Source organism: Esox lucius, chromosome 11, assembly GCF_011004845.1.
Source record: "Esox lucius isolate fEsoLuc1 chromosome 11, fEsoLuc1.pri, whole genome shotgun sequence".
Lineage (NCBI taxonomy): Eukaryota > Metazoa > Chordata > Actinopteri > Esociformes > Esocidae > Esox > Esox lucius.
The window spans coordinates 36548078-36568398 of NC_047579.1; the positions used below are offsets into that span (position 1 = coordinate 36548078).

The 20321-nt window shown below is 43.0% G+C and overlaps 1 protein-coding gene across 1 annotated transcript in view; it reads left to right on the forward strand.

Moving 5' to 3' along the window:
• The first annotated feature begins 17336 nt into the window (after nt 1-17336).
• pvalb6 (parvalbumin 6) overlaps nt 17337-20321 on the forward strand; it is a 48374-nt gene continuing 45389 nt past the window's right edge. The window contains exon 1 of the mRNA XM_010905437.5: nt 17337-17535. The gene's annotated coding sequence lies outside the window, so the exon portion shown is untranslated. The remainder of the gene's footprint in view (nt 17536-20321) is intronic.

A 20321-nucleotide genomic window follows, 5' to 3' on the forward strand; every position in this document is an offset into this window, starting at 1 on the left:
TTAGGTGGCCATGACAAGGTCTTGATCTGGTGGTCCTCTATCAACACCTTGATTGACCTGGCTGTGTGGGATGTAGCATTGTCCTGCTGGAAAAAACAATTCTCAGAGTTGGGTAACATTGTCAGAGCAGAAGAAAGCAGGTATACTTCCAGGATAACCTTCCTTGTCCATCTGGTCATGCTTCCGACCTGGACTAAGTATAAATAGACTCTGGACTCAGCCCACATGCATTTATTAATTATTACAATTGTACTCTTAATATGTTCACCTGGCACAGCCAGAAGAGGACTGGTCATCCCTCTGAGCCTGGGTCCTTTCTACGTTTCTTCTTAAATTTTGGCATTCTTAGGGAGTTTTTCCTAGCCACTGAAATTCAACACTACTGTTGTTTGCTCCTTGGGGTTTAAGGCCAGGTGTTTTGTAAAAGCACTTTGTGACAACTGCTGATGTAAAAATGGCTTTATAAATACATTTGATTAATTGATTGAATTCATGCGTCCTTCATAAAGACAAATCGGCCCGATTCTAACCTTTCTGAAGCATCCCCAGATCATCATCGATCCTCCACCAAATTTCACAGTGGGTGTGAGACACTGTGGCTTGTAGGCCTCTCCAGGTCTCTGTCTAACCATTAGACGACCAGGTGTTGGGCAAAACTGAAAATGTGAGAAGATGACCTTACTCCATTCCTCTACGGTTCAATCCTTATGCTCTTTTGCAAACTTCAGCCTGGCTCTTCTTTGTTACTCATTGATGAAGGGCTTTTTTCTAGCTTTGCACAACTTCAGCCCTGCCCCTAGGAGCCTGTTTTGAACCGTCCTCGCTGTGCACTTCACTACAGCTCACTGTAACCCTCTTCCAGTAAAGCCAGAATTGAACCCTTCTTTTCCTCACTCAAAGCTTTTCAACTCTTTTGTCATGCTGAATAGTAATTTTTTAATTTAAATTACATTTAAGGTACTACTTACACAGTTTTTGCCATCCAGCTGGTCCTATTGCAAGATGATAGTGATGACCACAACAGTGGTTTTTATACTTTTCCTCATAAAATTAGATTTGGTTCAAGTAATCACCTAATCAGTACCTCATTAAGTAAACTGAGGTGTGCCTGTGTTGGAATTTACACTGGAATGGCTGCCATACATGTAGAGATGCTGATTTAAGAATGTTAACATAACACAGGAGTTATCAACCCAAAGTGCCTGTATACAACAATAGAGAATAGAAAGTTGAATTCTGCACCCTTTACAAGGCATTGCATGTGTAACGGAGTTAAGAAAGTACCACTATCTCACTCCACATCTGGCCAGAAATGTCACCAACACAGCTTTACAATTGGTGCCTTATTCATAGGTTAAGCGGTTGTAACGTTATCAAGGATGGTGGTCATGTGTGTGGTGAAGCAGAGGAGCACTGTTTTGCATGGAGACCGGTAAGCACTTTTCTATACTTTAACAGAGGGTATTATCCAGAGCGACATGAGCAATTAAGGGTTGAGAGCCTTGCACAGGGGCAAAAAATTATGTCCTTTACCTTGTTGGACTGCTTCCTTTCAAGATAACGAGATCACCAAAAACAAAAATACCTACGTTAACCATCAAACCACAAGCTTTTATAGAAAATGCCATTCTTTTGATTAACATTGCGGCGACTCAGAGTCCAAACGCTTAGAACCCACCAGAGAAGGAACTATTCAGGATCATGGTCAAGTCTCTCTGTGACACATACATGTCGATGCATTACAGAATGTACTACGATTAGATTTAATTGTATTCTATTTTTGTAAAAACCCTCTCACCCTTTTCCCTCAAGAGCAGTAGCCTAGTCATTGAATAGCCAGCTTGGGAGAGATCTGGCAAATCTGTCAAAGTCACACAGAATCACACTGAATTAGCTCTAGTCACTGAGCTCAGGGTCAAATCGTCCAGCTTACTGTTCAGTCCTTCCAGAACCCCCCCCCCCAAGAAACACCCTGGACTTGGAGTTCATTAGATTGCAATGATCCATCTGATAAAACACCAACTATTTTGAGGTTGTTTAACAAGATGTGTTATGCACTCGTTGAATATGACGCACATGTGCATTTCTGCGTAAATCTTATCTAGCCCCACCCAGCCGACAACAGTACAACTAACTGAAACCAAATGTTAACCACGTATATTTATTTGGGGACAGGCCAAGAAACAGAAGCAAATAAAATTGCTTGCACATTTGACATATAAACAACGTAAACAACCGTTAATGCAAAATGATAATGATTAAACAACCTAATAGTGCATATTCCTTTTATTAACTGGATCTTTGTAGTGTTGACAGGGACACCAACACTACACAACCATTTGTCTCTACTCCGCGGATTAATCCACAGATAAAGGGTGAAAACAATATTGTTTTTTTCTGAGAAAACATCTTTGAATAATTCCTATTCATTTGTCACTCTGTGACTCCTGTGAGGCAGAATATTTGTGTCAACCAGTAAGAACGTCACCTGCAGACTGTGGTGCATCTTAGGAAGTACCAGGTTCTCATGGAGCGCTCGGCATGGCAGATGCTCTTTGAAGTGTCACAAAAGTTTAGAAACAATAACTGAGTAATATATACATGGAAATGTATTTTACATTCCTTGGGCACGCAGCGTGGCCAGTCTAGTTTGCATGTCACGGTTCACTTTAATACCGCAGTGCTGATGAAGTCCCTCTAGACTACAGAGTAAAATAATCTCACAGACAGCCATCCCCTCATCCTACTGTGCCCTATCGTTTCTGCTTTTCTTGCCTTGATGGGCCTGGGCTGTTTTACTGTTATAGGCTTTGTCACAGTGACTTATGGGGAAGGCTTTGTCACAGTGACTTAAGATAAAGAAAGAGTACATTTGATGGATCAGTGGTCAGTATTTCAGTTGTCTGAGTGTGCAAATCATTTTTTTTTCATTCACTGTCTGGTAATACAATGTTCACATGTTGAGACTGGCATGACTGAACTTTGCAGTTAAGTTTTTACTTCCTGTACACAAGGTTTAAAAAAAAAAAGCAGAAATGATAAAGGGGTTCCTCTTTCTTTCTCTGAAAAATGTTTTCTCTGAATTATCTTGTGACATCACTGGCATTTCAAAAGACTGATTTCTTTAGTAGCTGGACTTGTCAGCATTGCAAATATTTTTTTTTTTCTCAATAGTATCTCTGGTGAATGTTTTCCTTATAAGTAGATAGGATATTTTAAGGATAAATGTATCATGACTATTATTCACAAAAAGGAATTTAAACATTAATAATTATAAGTAAAATGTTTACAGAGGCTACAAATGTTTTAACCCTCTTAGCATTAATTCATTCATAATAAATAAAAAAAGTACACCTCTCAAATTGCAGTGGGTTTGGTTACTAGCAGAAGCAACATTTTGGTTGGACCTGTTCGTTACATACTGTACCCTCTTTCAAGTTTTAACTTGATTGCTGTCTCGCCTTTATTTTTATTAAACCTTTATTTTAACAAGGAACACAGACTGAGACCAAGGTCTCCTTTACAGCTGGACCTTGCATGTAAATGTTTACAAATACAGTTTAGGTTTGATGATTAAAACAAACAGAGAAAAAACGCAAACCAAAGACAAAAACACAGAGAACAGATAAAACAAGATGCTCCCAGATAACACAAGACAAAGTACATTTCCTTAAACACTGGTGTCATTCCCTAGTGGATGTTGGGCCTGGCAAGGCACACACATACAGGTCCGGAAACCAGAAAAGGACCCAGGCAAGCCTAGTAAAGCCGACCCGCAATACAAATACTGTTGCCCTCACCGGATCTGAACCAGATCATTTTGTCATGCATTAACATCACGCCAAGTTTGAATATTTAGCTAGAGACCATTAAGTGTTTTGTTAAACTGAAAGACGTCATTTATTAAATTTACCTGCACCACAAAACGTCACCTCCACGCACTTGGAGAAAGTGCGGGGGTCCAACACGTATCCGAACGGAATCCATGTGTACTCGTACGCCTGGCCCTGAAAGGCAAACCGCATGAAGTTCCTGTGGCGAGGTAGTTTTGCGACATGGAAGTAAACGTCCTTTTAAGAGATGCTGACCCAAAAATCAAAACACGCATAACCCCAAAACGCGCATAACCTTTCTTCAGTGTCTTGTCCAACCAGCCCGGCAGTGTTCATAGCCGACGCCATTCTGTGGCCAGCTATTGACTGGACACTTCCTCGGCCCGACCACCGTGGGGGGGCGTCCGCAAACAGCCACCCCGCCCAAGATGGGGCCAACCCGAAAGGGAAAGGAAGACACATGCGCCACCTGGGCCGAGCTGTCCATTTCTATATCAGTTACAGCCGTAACCATTGAGATAGAGGCTCTAGCGGGTGGCGCAGCCGAGTACAGCTGGTCTCGCCCAACAGAGCCCTGCCCGGGCTCCTACACATGCAGTAGGGGGAGCCACAGACTTATGGAGTCGGAGACCACTGCCCCAGTCAGAGACTGAGGGCAGGAAGACCGCTCATCAAACCTACCCGGGCATGCAACAGACATCTGCAATGAAGGCTCACTCACTGATAAATAAGGTGCACATGCAGCTTTATTTACCACAACAGAGGAGCTCCCCACCAAACGCACACAGAGTGGGGAAGCGTCCGAGGGACACTCCCCCCACAAAGAGTCGGGTACGGTGCCTCCTGAACGAAGGGACCTTCCGGCCTCACTCGTTCTGCCGTTTGGAAGGAGGAGGAGGAGGAGGGGACGACCTTGGGGGACGAGGTTCCCTCCCTTCACGCTGCACCGGTCGATTCGCCTGCAGACCTGGCACGGCGATGTTGAGGACGGCGACGCAGCCGACCCCCAGGTCTCTGCGAACACGACGCCTCGGGGGGGCAGTGGGCACCAAAGAGGAAGTAGGGACCGGCAGAAGGGGACCCAGCCGGGTACGCTCCTCCCTGTCCTTCTTTTGGCGCACCAGGGCCTCAGTGACCGTAGTGCCAATGGGCGCGTCCTCCTGCAACGAGCATTGAAGAACAGTGAGGGAGGTGAGAGGGAGGTGAGAGCCAGCCACAGGTGCCTGACCTCCACCACTGACGTGGCCATAACCCTGCTGGCTGAGCGAGAGTTAGCCTGGGTGAGATTGAGGATGGCCGCTGAAGCCCTTGCCACCTCACTCACCTCAGCCGGAGACAGCGAGGTGCGACCCTCTGTCATCCCGGCCAAGGCTGCTGCCAGGAGGCCCATGTTGTTGCAGGCCGCCAGGGACTGCACCGCCAGGGACTGCACCGCCAGGGACTGCACCGCCAGGGACTGCACCACCAGGGACTGCACCGCCAGGTCGTACTGCTTGTCCGCCAGGCTGGCGGAGACGCGGTCCATCACGGACGGCAGGGCTGGGCGTTTGTCACTTCAGGTGCTCAAGCCCGGGACCAGGGAAGTAGACGCTCTAGTCCCTTCAGGGGGCAACCTGGCACCCGCTCCTGAAAGGAGTCCTCCCTCGGAGAGGACGTCAGCGAGAGGGACCTCCTCGACAAAGAATGCCATCCCGTCCATCCTCACCTGTAAAGGCGGTGCACACAGGCTCGTATTTGGCACCGACACGAGCATGCAGCGGTCCCAAACACGCACAACAAAGTGTGTGCGCGTCGACCGCCACGTCAAAGCTCGCTACATGCCATCCTTGGCTTAGTGGGAATCACCGAAGACTGCATACTTAAACCTTTCTAATGAAGAAAAAAGGGAGACTGAGCAGTGTGACAACCTATTTTATAGCCATGGGGCAGATGGCCACGAGAGGGGTGATTTGCATATTTACATTTTCAGTGATTGCCTATTGGCAGAGGGGTAAACCAATAGGAGCGAAGCCCTTATGGGCAAAGCTTCACGATATAGAACAACTAGTAAGTAGATACTTTTAGACCTATTACTTGCTAATAAAAGCCATACACTCCAATGTTGCAATTTTCTGATGAGGTAGTATGTCCCAATCGGTCCCAATACTGGCATACTAGCATACTATATACAAAACATTACGTATGTCACCGTCATCCGCGAAGTACGTACTTGTAGTACGTAGTATGTGATTCAGCCAATGCTTTAGATTTCCTCGTAGTTCACATAGCATAGTGGTAACTTTGCTATGTTTAGGCCAGGCAGTGTATATATGGTGAGTTTCTACCTGTTTGTGGGTTTTGCAAGCAAATGTGTATGAATTTCTGTTGAATTTGGTAGTTTCTAGAGAAACGAAATTGCAAATATAGACACATTTCAGAATAAAAAACACATTGTAAGACATTTTGGGACCGCAAATGCTCTTGTTGTAAGTGCATCTGACCAGTAACCAAAAAGTTAAATCCCCAAGCCATATGGGACTTCCTTTTTTTGTCTTGAATTCTTAATTATTACATTCAAGAACTCACAACTTACATCTCCTTATCTGAGATTTTCATGGAAAAGTAATATTGTAATATTGTGTGGTTTTTTAAATGTTTTATGCATTTCTTAAGATGAATCACTCTTATGCATTTAACCACACATAAATTCCTCTCGGCAAAATCCAAACACTCCCCTCTAGTGACCAGAATGTAAAAGAAGCCTTTATTTTGATTAGTACCTATGCATGGATTATAAAATGGCATATCTGTTCATGATTGGGCATATTAATAATAGTATTATGTATTTATTGGGCAATTGTGTAATGATTGATTGAAATAACCTTTAATTAGGTAACAAGTAATGTCTTTGCATGCAGATATTTGGTTTTGTGTCATGTATTGAATGGTTTGAATGTCCTGTTACATTTCCACATGCAATCTGTCATTCTGGTCAAGAGGGTAATTACAACCCAATTTCCAAGAAACATGGGACACTGTGTAAAATGATGAAAGAAAGCAATGATGTGCAAATCATTTATCCCTTTATTTAAATGACAATAGTACAGTACAAAGACAACATATCAAATGTTCAAACTGAGAAGTTTTATTGTTTCTGAAAAAAAGAAATATATATATATTTGATGCCTGCAACATTTCAGAAAAGTTGGGACAGAGGCATATTTACCACTGTGTTGCATTACCTCTTCTTTTAATAATACTATGTAAGCCTTTGGGAACTAAGGAGGCCAATTGCTATAGTACTGAGAGTGAAATGTTTTCTCATTCTTGCTTGATATAGGATTTCAGCTGCTCAACAGTTCAGGGTCTCATTTGTCAAATTTTTCATTTCATAATGAACCAAATGTTTTCAATGGGTGACAGGTCCAGACTGCCGGCAGGCCAGTTTAGCACCTCTCTTTTTTAGTCAGGAGGACGTGTGTCCATAATTCCCAAAAATAATTTCAAATATGAATTAGTCATACCACAGGACAGTTTCCCACTTTCCCTCAGTGTCTCTTAAAATAGCTCGGGTGGTGGCTCTGGATCTTGTTCATACATGGTTTCTTCTTTGCATGGTACAGTTTTAACTTGCATTTGTGGATGCAGCGATGTGCAGTGTTCACAGACAATGGTTTTTGAAAGTGTTTCTGTGCCCATTCAGTGATTTCCACTACAGAATCATGTCTGTTTTAAATGCAGTGCAGTGAGATTTCTCCAGATTCTCTGATTCTTTTAATTATATTATGTACAGTAGATGATGAGATTACCAAATTCTTGGCAGTGTTAAGTTGAGAAAAGTGTTTCTTAAATTGTTGTACTATTTTCCATTCACAGAGTGGTGATCCACTCCCCATCTAACTATTTTGGAAACTGGTTGTAGTTTGGATCTGCGTTTTCACTGTTTTGAAAACACAAATTTGGCTTGGACGAACGTGCTAAAGCAGTCGAGTACAATGTAATGATAACGGAGGGCACTGTAAGTAGTTGGTGTATAGAAATGCACATCTAAGTGTATTTGCCCTGTATCATGTTTAATGGCATTCTGACCACCCATTCAAATGTACAGCACCCTCCCCCACCCCCGTTATAGACCATTTAGGGTATATTATATCTTACAGAACATGAACTGTTTAAAATCAGGAACTGAAGGTTGGCCAAGACACCTAACAGAGATTAAAAGACTAAAAGCCGCGTTTCCGCCCCAGGAACCTGGTAGAGAAATGCTCCTGTACTGAGTTGGTCGCAGGTTTCCTCAGTGCAATCCTTTTTTTTGAGTGAGTACACAACGGCGATGTCATGTCACCCCAGTTATGGTTGCAATCAACGGCACAGGTACAGAAACGTGTCCTTAAATTCTGTTAAAAAACGTGTCCTTAAAATCCACTGGGCCTCAGTGAATGTTGGAATCACGGTTTCCCATTGTTTGTGTAACCAAACGAATGGAGAAACCCGACGCATTCTGTAGTAGTTGCATATCTGAAACACACAAAAAATAGCCAATAATATTTAGATGTAGTTTACAATAACATTATTCCCAATTGTGATTTCCTGAAATATATATAGGCCTACAGAAAAATATCATATCATTCTTGTTTTTTTTTTGCGATGACGTGAATCCATCTCATCAGTCATCTTATATACAATCTCGATTAGCATTTTGGGGATTTTGAATCCGCTTTTTTTCACCATTGACTCAATGACCACATTTGCAAACCAGTAAATCATGACCAACACAACTTGAATCTCCCTGGTGTTGCAATGTCGCATAAATAATAAAGATGCCGGTCTGTCGCTTTGTATGGCGTATGGTGTTTGTCAGTGGCCTAATTAGCCTAATCTTCCCAGGTCTTTGGACCGCGGTTGAAACGCACACAACAATGGGCTGAGGGAACCCTTTAGTTCCTTGAATAGCAGTTCCTGGAACTCAAAGTTCTGGGTACTTTTTGGTGGAAACGCGGCTGAAGTATTCATTAAATAAAGATAGTTACTACTTGGATCTGGAAAAGACCAATTGGACCTACAGTGCTAAGCCCTCCAGAGATGAGACTTCTTCATGATCCAGCCTTGGGAGAAGTTGCTTTCTGGTGACACACAACAGCTATCCACAGAGTATGTACAGTAGATGGACAGTGTGGCCTCAAGTTCTAATGTCCTTTCCAACCCCAGCAAGGCAACATATTCAGGAGGAGCGTAGAGCATTTGTGACAGAATTCCTGAACAGGGGCGTATGTCGCATGTCACTACTTTTCAGGAAAACCTTTTTCTGGGAAAATGTTTTAACGTTCATGTGACTTAATAACAAACTAGTAAGCAAAGTGTATATACAAATAAAATAAAAAAACTCAAACCCTTGTTTAACCAGTGGAAAATACAGGACTGTTGCTAGACATGGTTGGCTGAGATAATGAAGGGGCTGGACATGCTGAGTTTTGATTGGTCACCGACTTCTGTCATAATACCCGTACTCATTTAATAAAATTGCAACCCCGGGTTATTCAAAATCCACATTGCTGCCCTGAATTTAGCTGGTGTTATCAACAAATCTCAAGTTGTGAGTTACTACTACACTTTCTGGAGTAATATAATGCCATGACTCAGAAGATGAAGAAGAAATCCCAGACTTTGATACTGTTCAAAATGATCAGGCAAAATGTAGGCATTTCATCAATGCCAATGGTGGGAAAAAAACACTGACTCATCTTGTATAAAACAACTGTCCACAGATTACATTTACAAGAAAAGAACAACCGTGCCAGTTATGATAGCGACAATGAAACACCTTGAGTTTGAACGGTAGCGAAAATGGGCGTTGTAAGCAAGGTCCACAGACTAAACCCAAACAACAAAGGACTTTGATTTAATCGGAGGATATTCAGTCTGCCGCAAAACATTCCTGGATGTATACAGTTAAGTCGAATGTTAGCTAACTAGCTACATATAATTCCTTTTCAAAAAGTTGTCAAAGTTGTTTGTATTGCTAGTTATCTAGAAATAGCTACTGACGTTATAACTGAAGTACGTACGTTTTTTGCATTAACACATCGCTATTCTATTAATCTGGATCGTGGATGAATTACTACCGTATCAGATGGTCCGAGGCCTGCATCTGAAAAACATCTGTATACCGTGTACTGCTCCTAAGGAAAAAAGAGCTGAGGCTGGACAAAATAAGGAAATGGCTACTCTCATTTTGTGGATCAAGCAGCAAGAGAGACTAGACATTTTATTAAACAAATGGAGGTTCAGAATGTAACGATACCTAAGAAAATACGGTTTAGTTGAAAAGACAGCAAATCTGGCAGATAGAGGCCCAGCGGAGTGAATATTGGCGCAGCTGCCGATCCACGATGGATGGAACTCATGCATTAAATTTGACGCTGATGTGGCAATTCTTCTGTTAAATAATGAAGTAAAGTCAACTAAAACACTAGCTACCTAGTTAATCTCACACTGTTGTTAGTAATTGCCTTATTGGTGTTAATGTGGCTAGCTTTACAGACATGGTTGTAGTTACTGTACATCTATCCAGCAAGAATAGTTAGCATATTTTGCTACTACTACCAGCTTCTAATAATGTCAGCTTGCCAGCAAGGACAATGTTAGCTGCTTAGAATTACCTTGTTAGTAATTGGCTATGACTAATTACCTGGTAAAAAAATATTGGTCTATTTGGTTACCTAGCTAACTTTCTGTAGATAAAAAGGCAATCTGCCATCTGTACATGCTGTTTGCTTTGTTTACTAGCCCAGCTAGTAGTACTGTAATAGGAAAACATTACCTGGGCAAGTTTAGACTAGTAGGTACAGTAGTTATTCTCATATTTCCATATGTTTGCTACATCAGATACATTTCAGCAGGTCGCTATCTGTACATGCTGTTTGCTTTGTTTACTAGCCCAGCTAGTAGTATTGTAATCAGAAAATATTACCAGGGCGAGTTTAGACTAGTAGCTGGCTATTCTCACCTTTCTGTATGTGTGCTACATCAGGTGGACTCCTGTCGCCACTGAGATGCCCTTCCTCCAATGCCTTTCGGGGGAAGAGTCACTGGCTTGTTGTTGTCTCTCTGTACATGCATTTATTAATTATTCCAATTGGACTCTTAATATCTCACCCTGCACAGCCAGAAGAGGACTGGTCACCCTTCTGAGCCTGGGTTCTCTCTAGGTTTCTTCCTAAATTTCGGCCTTCTTAGGGAGTTTTCCCTAGCCATTGAAATTCAACACTACTGTTGTTTGCTCCTTGGGGTTTAAGGTGTTTCTGTAAAAGCACTTTGTGACAACTGCTGTTGTAAAAAGGGCTTTATAAATAAAAATAAATACAAATTTGAGATACATTTCATAACTAAACAGATTATCAACTTTTAAAGCTGCATATCTTTCCCATAACTTTATCAAACAATATTGTATTATATACCTATACAAAGCTCTGAAACTGGACTTTTATAGTAAATATATATATACTTTTTTTTCAATGCTTTGACTAGGGCACGGAATAGGTGCAGTAGCTGTCTTTTTTCGTCAATCACACCGGGATGTCATCTTCTGTTAAAATCATGTACATTCTTCTGTCTCTCTACTCAGGCAGCCACCCGTTTCTGCACTGGTTTACACACTAAGTGGAGGCAGGGACGTGAGGAGTCACTCACACACAGAATGGAGACAAGGAAGTGAGGAGTGGCTCACTTACAGAATGGAGGCACCAAAATGAGGAGTGGCTCACACACAGAATGGAAGAAAGGAAGTGAGGAATGGCTCACACACAGAATGGAGGTACCGACATGAGGAGTGGTTCACACACAGAATGGAGGCACCAAAATGAGGAGTGGCTCACACACAGAATGGAAGAAAGGAAGTGAGGAATGGCTCACACACAGAATGGAGGTACCGACATGAGGAGTGGTTCACACTCAGAATGGAGGCACCAACATGAGGAGTGGTTCACACACAGAATGGAGGCACCAACATGAGGAGTGGTTCACACACAGAACGGAGGCACCAACATGAGGAGTGGTTAACACACAGAACGGAGGCAGGGATGTGAAGAGTTGCTCACACACAAAAAAGAAACAGCTCAAACTAATATTAAAGTGTCTTCCGGTATGAGGCCATGGTTCTTGTGTACAAGAGGATCTTCTCCCACAAACTTTCAGGCAAATTATAAACTCTAAATCCCCACCCTATTCACTCAGCCGCCTTGGGGCTCTTGGCCATCCCTCAACCTTTTGTGTTGCCAGTTCCTGACCCACGCAGTCAAAACTGTTCTCTGTCCTGGCACCCTAATCCATTGTCAAAAAGCATCTGAAACTCTAACTTTTCATAGAGTACCTAAAATAGTTTCATTACCACCACCTCTGTTGTCTTTGTAAATGTTGTTCATAATAATTATTGTCTGTATGGTATTCGTTCCTGCATTGACTTTTGGTAATAACTAATTCACAAATTAGAATGCACTCACTACTAAACTGCAGTATTTGCAACTCCCTATAAATTGCTCTGTATTAGATGTACTGGTGCCTAAGCAAGATTTACAGGTAAACAAAGTGGAATGCCAGGTAAACAAAGTGGAATAACAATGCGAATGCTGCTGGTTGCTGGCTTAATACTAGCCAGTGCAACTGAAAGCAAGAACCGCTATCTCCGTCCGCCACTCAGAATAATTTGAGCTGACGAGAAAGAGTCAGGCGACAGAGCCCAAAAAGCTGTTGTCTCTTGCCATCCCTCTTGGTGTCCCCCTCAAAAAATTATGTATGGGATGATTTAGAATCAATTGATTGACTGGGATGAATGGAATGGGGCCGTTTTGTCCGCCCGTCCGCCCCCTGCTGCTGATACATTATTGTGATTATTAGAGACGATCCCTTTTAATCTCAGGGAATTGATGTAGGGAGATAAACTATGGCAGCTGGCTGGCAGGACAGAAGAGAGTAGACAGCTCTTTCAAAGCGCCTCTGAACTTCATAGATATAGGGGACAGGCTGCACATCCACACCACTGTGGCTTATTAATTACTACTCTGAGGTCTTTGCCCTTAATTTGCTCTTTCTACTAAGCTAATATATGGAATTGTTTGAAGGTGGACATGACATGGATAATTCAGCAAATATATTTTGAATTTAAGTGCCTATGTAGATATCAGGGCTGTCAAAGTTAATGTGTAAACGCATGTGATGAATTCAAAAGTCTTAAGCCATTTCGTTGCTGCTATTAAGGCATTTTTCTTTTTGTCTTTAACATGATAGACTGTTTTTTAAACACAAAGCATTATTTAGGTTATTTAGGTCCAAAATTGTGCACATTCTAAATATGAGATTTATCGAGATTAACTACTGCAGATTATGGGATTAATCATTATTAATTATTTAAATTGCACTAGGTTTAACATTTTTATTTTATAATTTGAAATGGCAATGAAATTGGACTTAATGCTATAGCACATAGACAATGCATATCTAGTAACATGTCTTAACAGGGCGCATCTGTGTAGGTATTTTAAGTTTCTGATGTTTCCTAAAAATGAGCTGGGACTCTGTTGTCCTAGTTTAAAAGGACAAGGTAGTTCCAACATTAAAGTACAGGGGCAGTGAAGGGTTTTGACAGGGCTGATTGGGAGTTGCCCTCCCATAGGGGAGGGACGGGCAAGATTCCAGAAGTGCCAAGACGAAGATCCTTGGTAAGGATCCAGGGGTTGAGCATGGAGAGAGTCGCTTACCATTGCTTGTGCGTATGTAAGCACCTTGGTTCTGTAGTGGACGCAAACTTCAACTGGAAGCCGGTGGAGTGAGCGGAGGAGCGCGGCGACACAGGAGAACTTGGGAAGGCCGCAAACGATGCAGCAGCCCAGAAGTGGGATTGCAAGTGCTTGAACTATTAAAGGCACCACCTTCTGTGTGTGGTGAGGTTGTCCAAGAATGTTGTAGAGCATGAACTTTTACAGCCACCACCTGAATGGTCTGTAAAAGCCTGTCCTCAAGCAGACAGGCTTTCCCCCGGAGGAAGAGCTGCTCCATCTGGTTGAGTTTGAGTTGTGCCGGGCCAACACCCAAGCAGAGACGTCAGCAGGGGAATACAGAGATGTGTGCTGACAACTTGTTGTCAGAAGGCAGGAAGAAGAAACATTTTAGTTTCGTCTGCTTAGTATTGTTAGGGGAAACCCATGTGAGGATGTGACAGAGCCCAGTAAACTGGTGTATAGAGAGAAGAGGACAGAGCCCTGGGGGACACCAGTAGTTAGGGACCACGAAGCAATCACTGATCCTCTCCACGTCACAGGAAGTAGCAACCCGCCAGGTGGGAATATGTGCATCAGAAAAAATTGCAAAGACTGCGATTCAATGGAAACAATGGACAATAAATTCCTTGTGTACCTTCTTTTTCCTCACACGCTCAACATGTGCCGGTGCAATCCCAAGATACCTTTCACCAATATTGTTCCCAGTCTTATAGTCAAAGTCTTTTATTTGTCAAGTGCACCGAATTACATGTGTCATTCTGAACAATTAATTTATTGTGACATGGCACACAACATCTACGCAGTAATTAAGAAATACATCAAACAAAATAATAACAGAAAATACAAAATATACATACCAATTGTGAATAGATGCGTTTTATAATAATAATGTAGAAATGAGAATATGGACAGTATGAAATAAGAAATCTTAAATCTTATAAATGTAAGTGTTATAGTCCCTATAAATGGACACATTAAAATGTGCTAATGTACATAATGTACATAGAAAGGGAGAGTACCAAGTACAGTGGGGAGAACAAGTATATGATACACTGCCGATTTTGCAGGTTTTCCTACTTACAAACCATGTAGGTACTTTTCAACTTTGAGTGACAGAATCCCCAAACAAATATCCAGAAAATCACATTGTATGATTTTTAAGTAATTAATTAGCATTTTATTGCATGACATAAGTATTTTATACATCAGAAAAGCAGAACCTAATATTTTTCTTCTTCCTCCAAACACGGCATTTTATCCCTGATGTCCTTACACAGCTCTCTGGTCTAGGCCATTGTGGAGAGGTTGGTGTCTGTTTGATTGTGTGGACAGGTGTCTTTTATACAGGTAACGAGTTCAAACAAGTGCAGTTAATACAGGTAATGAGTGGAGAACAGGAGGGCTTCTTAAAGAAAAACTAACAGGTCTGTGTGAGCCAGAATTCTTACTGGTTGGTAGGTGATCAAATACTTATGTCATGCAATACAATTCAAATTAATTATTAAAAAGATCATACAATGCGATTTTCTGGATTTTAGTTGAAGTGTTCCTATGATAAAAATTACAGACCTCTACATGCTTTGTAAGTAGGAAAACCTGCAAAATCGGCACTGTATCAAATAGTTGTTCTCCCCACTGTAGTAGACTATAATAAACATTAGCTATGTGCTTTTCATCTTTTCATGTAGATATATATTTTTGCTAATATAACAGGCCAAATCCAGTTGACATTAGCTAGCTAACATTAGCTAACTAAAGTTTACTCATACCTCGCTTTACATTGTAGAACACACAGGTTCAGCTACCTTAGAAGAACTTGTAGCTAGATTGAAATATAATAGCATGCAGGCTAAGTCAACAGCAACCTGAACAGGTGAATGATCTATTTTTTTGAATCAATGCAACTTGTTTGACACAGTTACCGCTATTTTCCACAGCTACAGAATCTGACGACAGTAGAAGTAGTGGAATGTTCTGTGTGTATAGAGAATTAGGCTCCAAGAAGATTATTTGATTAGAGAACTGAAAATACAACACAAGCAATGGGCCATTCTCTAAGACATCATTGTGCTGCAGATTCCATCTTTAAAGTTGCACCATCTCTCTTTCTTTCTCTCTCAATCATCTCCATTCGCTCTGCGCCCCCCTCTTCCGCAATCCCCTTCTTTCTTTTACATCTCTTTTTCTCACACCCACAAGCATATAGACACACAAACACACACTCACACATACATATGCCTTCATGCTTGATTACACACACACACACACACACACACGCGCAGACAGACACACACAAACATACAGAGTTAATTAATGTCATGTGCGGTTGTGAGTCTGTGTGTTCTTCCCCTCATCAGGTCCTGTGGGAGTAGAAGCAATAATGAACATGAACATGTTGTTCATGTGTGAAAGTCGATATCAGGGTTATAAGTGTATATAAAGGGTTTTGAGACGTTTTTTGTCCCCGCTAGGGTAGAGAAATGAATGTGTGTGTGTGTAGCTGTGACAGAATATAGCTTTCACCATATATCTTTTTATAGACCATTCAGGGCTCTTTTTTATTAAAAGAGGTTGTAAAAGGAAACTGTACATCAAGTAAAATTTCTGTTTCTGGACCCAAAAGCCTTTCCAAGTCCAATCTTATCGACATCTGACACATTGCAAATCAACAGCGCGAACAAATACTTCTCATGGCTCCATTTAGCCTTTTAAATCGTCTGCAAATGAACGGCTCTTTCCGAACAGCTCTTTTTGGTGAACGTTAGGAACTGAATTGTACTGGTGAAAAGAACTGCTCATTTGGCTCCATGACTTCCTAGTTTGTTTTTCTCAAGCAATGGATTATTTGCATCTGAGTTGTTTATGTATTCAAATGTTCAGCATGCATGTGGAAAAATTACATTACAAATCAATTTTAAAACACACTATTATCATTAGATTCATTTTGGCGGGGATCTAGAATAACGAACCAACAACTACACCAAGTTGTCAAATAGCAGGTTGCTCTGGGGATATTTCAGATTTCGAAGTTTTGCGGTTTGTGGTGGAAGTTATCGTTAAGCTCTGATCTGGGAACGGCCGACCCTCCCCAGTGCCTCATCTTCACCATTAAGGCGAATAAATACAAACCTCAGCAGATGGGGAGGCGTCGTCCATCCGATCTCTGTTCAATGTCCCCCAAACACCCAACCCGGCACCCAGCCACCATCAGCACCCCCTGATCAAAACTCCCCGCAGCTCTATGTTCTACAGGGATCCCAGATTGTTTTTAAAGCCACATTCAGGCTACATCCTCTCTGCCATGACACGGATAATAGAGCTCTTTCAAGGTCATCCTTCACTCACTTTGGTCCCATCTTTCCTCCCTCTGTCCACCGACCTGGAAGCTTTTCCTCTTATGAGCCTTGACCCAGAGCCCCGGGCCAAACTCACATGTCTGGTGTCACATCACCATTGCCTCTCCCTCTTATCAGCACTTCATCTTTAGGGGCTCATCTCTCGCTTCACTTGGTACTCCGCTAACACTCATTCCCCTTTTCATTACTGTTATGCCTCAAGTTCTCTTCCCCGGTCCTCTCCATCCTTCCACTATCTCCCTCCACTGAAACCCCTCCCTCCTCACAAACATCACGCAAATCCTGTCCTATCCAAATGCAGCGCCCCCTCCCTCTGGCCCTCCCGCAGTCTTTATCTCTCCCTTCCTCTCTCTCTCCCCTTCATCTCACCTCCAGCCACTCAGTGCTCCCTCTCCCTCTTCGGCAGCACCCCCTGCTCTCTTTCTCTCTCTCTCTCTCTCTACCTTTCTCTCTCTCACGCTCTATCTTTCTTCTCTTTCTCCTCCTCTCTCCAGCTTACAGAAGTCTCCCAGGCTCCCGGTTTGTCCGTCCGTACATCTACCTGATCGTCCGGCAATCCCACGGAAGCTCCAGCACCAAGCAGAGCACAGAAAGGTAAGATAAAGGGGAAGAGGAGAGGAAAGTTCCGCTGAACTATCTCAGACGCCAGGGAAGTGAGACAGAGAAGTGAGAGAGAGGAGAGGAGTGTAGAGGGGATATTCTGACATGGTGTAGACTTACCTGGGGGAAAACTGTAGTGTAACCAGTTTGAGTTATTGGAATCTGTGTGATTTGGGGAGACTGAAAACACACACAGAGACGAGTTTACCGCAGGACTGCAGAAAAGAGAAAGAGAGCTACACATGGTCAAGAATGTGGAGAAAACGTCAGTGTGTCAGCTGTGTAGAGGCAACGAGCCTCTCCGTAAAATCCCATTCACAAATTAAACCTGAACTTGGACGACTGCAATTGGTCTGTTGCGTGTGTGTCTCCTATAACGTGTGTCTCCAATAACGTGTGTGTCTGCTCTAACGTGTGTTTCTGCTCTAATGTGTGTGTCTGCTCTAACGTGTGTGTCTGCTCTAACGTGTGTTTCTGCTCTAACGTGTGTTTCTGCTCTAATGTGTGTTTCTGCTCTAATGTGTGTGTCTGCTCTAATGTGTGTGTCTGCTCTAATGTGTGTCTGCTCTAATGTGTGTCTTCTCTAAACGTGTGTGTCTGCTCTAAACATGTGTCTTCTCTAAACGTGTGTGTCTGCTCTAAACCTGTGTGTCTCCTATAACGTGTGTCTGCTCAAACGTGTGTGTCTGCTCTAATGTGTGTGTCTGCTCTAATGTGTGTGTGCACGGTTTTCGAGCGAGGGAAGAGGGGGAATGGAATGCCCACTACATATCTCTTCTGTGGTGCTGCTGCTGATGTTGTGCTTGACAAGCTGCACCGGCATCAAACACCATGTAGGATAACGGAGAGAGAGAGAAAGAGACACAAAGTGGGTGAGTCACATAGACACAGAAAGAGAGGGAGGGAGAGAGAAAGAGAGAACGCTGGGCTTAGGTGGAAGGTACTCCCTAAAACGAGTCCTTGCCTCTCGGCCACAACGAGGCGTAATGAAGGGAGGGGCTCTGTGACTGGAGTTACTGAGTGATGTTGTCGGGGCGGCTGAGTTTGCCGTGTCATAATGCAGATCTTATAGACAGGCACGACTAGTGTGACTCCGCGAAATACTTTGGGATGCTTTCCATTCTCCTCTTCCCATACCTACTCCCTCCTCCTCCCCTCCTCCTGCTCCCGGAATGCCATGTCACTCACTCCAGATCAGTCCTCTTTAGTACGGATATTTCAGAAACCAGGTACATGCATTTGTTGGAACAATGCTGTTGATTTCTCAACTTTAAGCAGAATCCATATGACAGATGGTCTTTTTAAAATCTCAGTTCATCAACCCATTTTCTTTGCTAGTTACTGAATCCAGGTGATCCAAATTCTACAAACAAATTGAAATTAGGCAGCAATCTGGAACAGCTTTAGTGGAAGGTCAATGTACATAGGAGGAACCTTTGTACCTCTTTCAAAGTAAACTGAACCAACATTTTCAGCTCTGCATTTCCAGAACATACATACAAGTAGCTTGGATCTCTTCATATATCGTACCTGACTTGAAAAAAATCTAAATGTTGTGGTATTTAGTGACAGCAAAAACAGTTTTCATATTTGCAACCTACTCTCTTCTGGTGAAAATACTGTGTTTACGATTTTACTATTGTTGTTTTGCTAAAAATTATATTCACGGCAACATCTGTTACAAACAGAGCGCTGGTTCTGGCAGCCAAACAACAGCCTATAAGAGTAATATTCTGCTGGGGCGGGAAAAGTCAGCGGTGCGGCACAGTGCTGGAGAGTGCATGAAAGGAGAAGGACAGAGAGAATATATGGGGAGAGAGAGAGACAGGAGAGGGGGAGAGAGACAGGAGAGGGGGAGATATGGAATGAGAGGAATAATGAGTTGGCAGGAGAGACAAAAGGAGGAGGGTGGGGTTCAGTTTGAAGGTCCTAGTGGAGGGAGACTGGTGGGGTGGAGGGTGAGAGGAGAGTGAGCGAGAGGGAGGGAGAGGAGGGAGGAACCGAGGCAGAAAGGGTGAGAGAGAGAGAGAGAGAGGAAAGGGAAGGAGGGAGGGACAGGGGAAGGTAGGTAGAGCGAGAGGAGAAATGGAGACACAAAGCCAAAGAAAAGAGAGGGAGAGAAAAAGATGGGATGCTTTGAGACTGGAAGAGAGGACTTAGCAGCAGGGAACAGAAACCAAAGAGCAGTCCGCAAAGGACAGAGAGAACTGTAGCAATGCTGTCTCCTCCTCCATCCATACTGAATCTCAACTTTTTTCACATACAGCAGCTCATGCCACATCACGTATCTGTCCTCAGTAGATGTGAAGGCTTGTGAGTCATGACTCTAAAAATCATATCAGGATTTCTTTCTGGGAAACTTTTGATTTAGAGACCAGTGGCTCTTTGGATTGTGACATGCAGCCTTGTGAAATATATTGCCGGGGCATTCGTGGCAGTTGGGGCTGTGAGGCGTTGTTAGGCTGCCCAGTACTGCACGGGATGGAGGTGATGTGCACAGGGGCGTGGTGGGAGGATGGAACAGGGGCGAGATTTAGGGGGCAACTGAATTCTCCTCTCATTTGGCAATGTTTTGGAGGGCGGGGGTTTTACCTTTTAGTTCGGTTTGCTCCTTTTTCCTGTCTCTCCACCAACACTGTATGAAAACCTAGTGGTTACAAGAGTGTGTATGTGTTTGTGTGTTTGTGTGTGTGTGTGTGTGGGGTGGGGGGGGGGGGTTGGGGGGGGTGCTGCAGTCAGACCAGAACAGACCAAAGCAGGTCTTTACAGCACCACGTTTC